Here is a 5,662-nt window from a genome sequence, read left to right on the forward strand (position 1 = left end):
ATTTCACATTTCTAAGTGGCTCACAAATATAATATCCTTATTAACATGAGATAGCTTATTACATAAGCCAAAAAGTTTTGGGTTCAGAAAAAAATTGAGCACATGGAAAAGGTCAGAAATCAGTGTTCTTAGAAGCCCTAGCTAAGCAAATTGGCTTCAGCAGTGGAGGGAGGCCAAAATTTTTGACATAGATTGTAATATTTTTGCTACCTAAAGTGATTTTACAGAGCTTATTTGGCTCACTACAATGCAGAACTGATTGAATGAAGACATGAAAATAAATCCCACATCCAAAGGAGGCAACTTCAAAGAGTTTTAAAGGAGAAACCATGAAGATGTAGCAGTGGGGGAGGCCTTATAGTCCTTCAGCTTCTCTAGACTTGAAGCCAAGAAGCTGTGATTAATTGGAAATCAGGCAAGAGCTAAGAGGAGGACATAGAAGGAGAACATAGAAGCATTGTCCTTTGTAACAGACACTGTCATCCAAGGTATGGGTGATTTAACTTTATTCTCTTCCATACATCTTGTTGAGCAAATGCAAAACTAAGAGAAAAATAATCTATTGAAATAATTTTGCAAAGAATAACTTCACTGTTCCTGATATGGTATCTAAGGAGAGTCTTAAGAGAAGATAAAAGTGGAGTATTCTGCGGTTTCCTCTAAGCATCTTTTTAGCAAAATATATCTTTGAGGTTAGAAGTGATTGAACCAAAAAGTGGTGGAGTACTTACATTTGTTGGCACTTTATACACAAGAAGACTTTCTTTTTTTCTTTTTTTTGGGGGGGTCTGGTCGTGGGACCTGAACTCTGGGCTTGGGCGCTATCCCTCAGCTCTTCAGCTCAAGGCTAGTGCTGTACCACTTGAGCCACAGCGCCACTTTCAGCTTTTTTCTTTTTGCTTATGTGGTGCTGAGGAATCAAACTCAGGGCCTCAGGCATGCAAGGCAAGCGCTCCACCACTGAGCCACCTTCCCAGCCCGACACAAGAAGACTTTCAAGGTAAAAGAAAAAAGAAAAATGGATATCCAAATATTTGTGATCACAGTTTCTTGGACTGGTTTTTTTGGAGACAAAGTTTTACATTAGAGTTTGTCCTGATTAACATCAATGTTGGGTTTTTATGGCAACCAAATGCAGGTGTGAAGTTTAATGGTCTCCCTTGAACAAGTAAACAGCATGATAAAAAATGGTAAATAATATTTAGTGAATTACTTTCACCAATTACTTTTCCAGAACAAAGAAGGAAATATATAACTCAAAATCAATTGACTTAAAAGTATGAAGAAAGAGTAGTGAAGAGAGATGAAAGAAAACTTAGAGGATTGTTTTCTCTCCAGCGGAATAATGGGTTCTTGATATTTTTCTCTTCCATTCTATCTTCACAAGATATCAAGTGTGGCTCAGGACTGGAGTATCCAGTTCAGTCAGAGAGAACTCACAGAAGGAAGATAACATTTGAAGCAGATATAGTTGATTTATAACCTGAAACAATCTATTTAAATCTGTTCAAATTTCTCCCCTACCTCAAATGCCCTCTTTTAATAGTTTTGTTTGCTTTTCCCAAGACTGCCCTTCATTAACTGCTTAAAATTTTGAGAGGTCATATTCATACTTTCTAGAGATTGCTGTTTGGTTGTAATTTTTGTGTGTTTTTTCACTGAATTTCAAAAGGTTGTGCAAGTGTGTTACAATTAAATATGTCCATCTAATTGTCCAATGCTCCTGGATCAGATTCACTCCTTCCATCATTGTCAACCAACTCCTTCTCCAAGATTTATTTCAGATTAACCACTTTCTTTATCACATGTGTACATTGATATTCTAGCTGAACTTGCCCCTTATTCTATTTTTCATTCATTCTATGTATTTACTATTATTCCATTCTGGTTTCAACTTCCTGATAGTCATTCTGTTAAACTGTCTGTTAAAAGTTTGAAAGGTTTATATACATTCCATGGAGTTTCAATCCTGCATATACTTGAACTTATGTCAGCTTATATTTCCATAATTCATTCATCTGCAATAATAATTTGCAAGACTGGAGGCGTGAAGCACCTAGACATGATTTAATTCTCATCCATTTGGAAGATTAATCTTTAGTCAACAAGAAAGTTTAAAAATGGTTTAGAATGTATTCCAAACTACCAATTTTTATAAATGGCTTTGTACAATGGTGTGTGATCATTTAATTTTACATGGGATAATATTTTCTACTACATTTAAGTTTTGAAAAAAGAAAATTAAAATGTACTATTATAGAGGAATATGATAGAAATAGAAGACAGATTTTATGTTTGTCATATCTCTGATGAGTACCCATATTCAAGACTTACTATGTTAGACAGATAGGGAAAACATAAAATAACATATTATAAGGCAACTATTTGTGACTTTTTAAAATGTACCTTATTAAATGATGAAATTTACTTTATTAGCTAACGTTTGGGTTTGAAATATGGGAGGCTGGTATATTTAACAAATTTTGGAAGGCATCTAATGAACAACACAAATGGTGGGTGGCACTATTTCTACAGTTTAATGAATGGTTGAACCTGATTGGCATTAGTGCTGGGTAAACAAATCAACTCTATTGTAACTCTATTGCCACTAAGTATCATCTATTTGTCAAATGTTATTTTGGTGAATGTGAATTTTTTTTAGAAGGTCATGGGGCTTGAACTCTGGGCTTGGGCACTGTCCCTGCGCTCTTGAGCTCAAGGCGAACACTCTACCACTTGAGCCACAGTGCCACTTCTGATATTCGAGTGGTTTATTGGAGATGAGTCTAACGGACTTTCCTGCCAGGGCTGGCTTTGAACCGTGATCCTCAGATCTCAGCCTCGTGAGTATTTAGGATTACATGCGTGAGCCACTATCGCCTGGTTTGCGAATTTGATTTTTCAAAGATTATTTGAAAAAGAATACAGTGGGGGCTGGGAAGATGGCTCAGTGTTAGAGCGCTTGCCTTGCATGCCTGAGGCCCTGGGTTCGATTCCTCAGCACCACATAAGCAAAATGAAAAAAAGCCGGAAGTGGTGCTGTGGCTCAAGTGGTAGAGCTCTAGCCTTGAGCTGAAGAGCTGAGGGACAGCACCCAGGCCCAGAGTTCAGGCCCCACAACCAGATCCCCCCCCCCAAAAAAAAGAAATGTAAAAAAAAAAAAGAGAAAGAATACACTTTCAGGAGATTAAATATTTTGAGAATGACAACATTTTTATACCACAGAATCAAGTTTTACTGAAGTACCAGTGTTTTTTTTAATTGTGAAAATACTGTTCAGAGGGGTTAAAATTACATGGGCAAGGTAATGAGTACATTTCTTATCAAGCATTGTTGCCTCCTCCTTTGTTTCCCCTTCCCATCCCTTGGCATCCTCCCCCTGCCCCCCGACCCGATCCTCCCCCCCTCCCCCCCCCCCCCCCCCCCCCCCCCCCCCGCCCCCAGCACCAAAGTTGTAAAGTTTGTTTTCGACATGACAACTTGTACATCTCACGGTGTTATTAAGCACTAAGGATCTTCTCAATTAATGTTTTTTTCTGAATTACATTTGACTTCTAAGTCAAGTTTTCCTGGCCTTAATAGACCAATTGTGGATCTATCCTTCCAGGAGCTATTTTGCTGGCCCACTTATGCTGGACTGAAATCTTTCATTAATCATTAGGGGAGGGGTATTAAAAATAATCTTGTGACACTTTGTGATTTTGTTAACTCATATGGGCTGGTCATCTGTAAATTGAAAGTTTGAATTGCAGTACTTTCTCTTAGATTTTGTGATCTCATCCTTCATTTTAAGTTGACTTGCATTTCACTATTGCTTACTGCTAATTCCTGTTTCTCAAGGAATTGGGGCCCTGAAATATTATAGGAAATGAGAAATTGACATGACTCTTCAATTACTTTCTGTTGGCATGTTGCCTGGGCCTAGTTGAGAAGTCTTGACCCTGTTATCTGATGATGCAGGTAACTGGGACATAGGATCCTAGGACCCATATATCTTGCAGAAGAATAATATCTTTTATACATCATATCAGAAAAATTTGGGTATAATCAATAGGAATGCTTCAGAAATATGGAGAAAAACATTTTGGAACCAGTGAGTTAAAACAATAAACAGAGCAGCAGAGTAAAATCCCTTATAGATTAGAGGAAAACATTTTTTTTTCCATGTGAATTCAGAAGAACAAGAACACTTAGAAGGTATCACAAGTTTATAGTGAAGACATTACATTGATACTTTTTATATTCTAGTATGTATTCTAAACCTAATTATTTATATTCCAATTCTCTTTATTGGAATAAATAATTATCAATTTATTTGTCAAATTATCAATTAATTCTACTAAGTTTCACTGTGTGAAATATGAAATCAGCACATATAAATATAAAATATATAACTATATGTAATATAATAAAAAGGGCACATGTTTTGCATTGTTCTGTTGTGGTTAGGGTATCAAAGACAACTCTGTTTTAAAGTATTATTGCATTATCTGTACCTCAGTGTTAGGTAGAGTTAGACCTAAAGCTTTACCATTTGTAGATTTAAAGCCTGGAGGCAAGAGGAAACACTGTGATTAAAACATTACCAATTTAAGGCCTAATAATGAGGAGAAACATGGACTTCTCCTGGAGCTATGGAAATATTTGGTGATAGAAAGGAAGTACTGTAAGTTCCTGCCTGGTTGGAAGGTAGACAGGCCAGACATCAGGAAATCACGCATATGAAGAATTTTTTCACCTTGGCGTTAGCTACTTTTGAAATGGTAGGTATAATAAACACTTAAATTTTGATAAAATACCTTCTAGTCTGAACAGTTCTGTCTGAACTGTTCATCTCTCTATGATCCCTTGTAACGAAGACTAGTTTTGTTCTAGTAAGACAAACTATGCTGTCAGGGTAGGATATTCTGGTTGGTATGTTCCTACGTGGAAGAAGGATAAAGGGTAGACATTTGTGCCAGTAAGACCTCATTTGGGAAAATTTCAGCTGCAGAAGTTTAGAAGTAGCTCTTAAGCAAGGCTTACTTTGAATCTATTAGCTCCACAAAGCTAACTCATTTACGTAAATAAGTACTTGAAAAAGTCATCACCTTAGGACCTAGCTATAAGTGCTTCAAAGTATGATCAAATCTAAAATGAAAAAGACTTAAAATTGTCATTGACAAAAAATGCAAATGTGAGCAATCGACCGAACAATATAATTTTTTTCCCACTATACACATTATTTTAGGGAAATAAGATCAATAGTATTGTTAGGAACAATAAGGTTTCCTTGCTACAAATAGGCACCCAAGGATATAAGCCTATATAAAAATTGCATCATTAACTACTTAAATTTAGAGGATACTACATGCTTCAGCAGCACGTATACCCAAATTACAACAATACAGAGATTAACATGACACTTGCACAAGGATAATATGAAAATTCGTGAAGAATTCCATATTTTTCATTCTTCAGTTGCAGAAATGAAAAACAGTTATTTAAAAGTTGATTACAAAATTACAAGTGTAACAATATATGCAAGTGTTAGAATTAAACATTAGTTTGACATCAGTGTATTAAATATTCACCTTAGAAAGGCCTTTACATGGAATAACCTTTACAAAACTTTTGAAATTAGTTAACATTGTCATTTTATCAAAAAAAAAATATACTACTA

General features: G+C 35.9%; 1 pseudogene; it reads left to right on the top strand.

Annotated features, from left to right (window-relative positions):
* The first annotated feature begins 5,350 nt into the window (after positions 1 to 5,350).
* Positions 5,351 to 5,450, top strand: LOC122096784 (annotated as a pseudogene).
* Positions 5,451 to 5,662: the final 212 nt, after the last annotated feature.

Source organism: Dipodomys spectabilis, unplaced genomic scaffold (assembly GCF_019054845.1).
Source record: "Dipodomys spectabilis isolate Male_0828 unplaced genomic scaffold, ASM1905484v1 ptg000388l, whole genome shotgun sequence".
NCBI lineage: Eukaryota > Metazoa > Chordata > Mammalia > Rodentia > Heteromyidae > Dipodomys > Dipodomys spectabilis.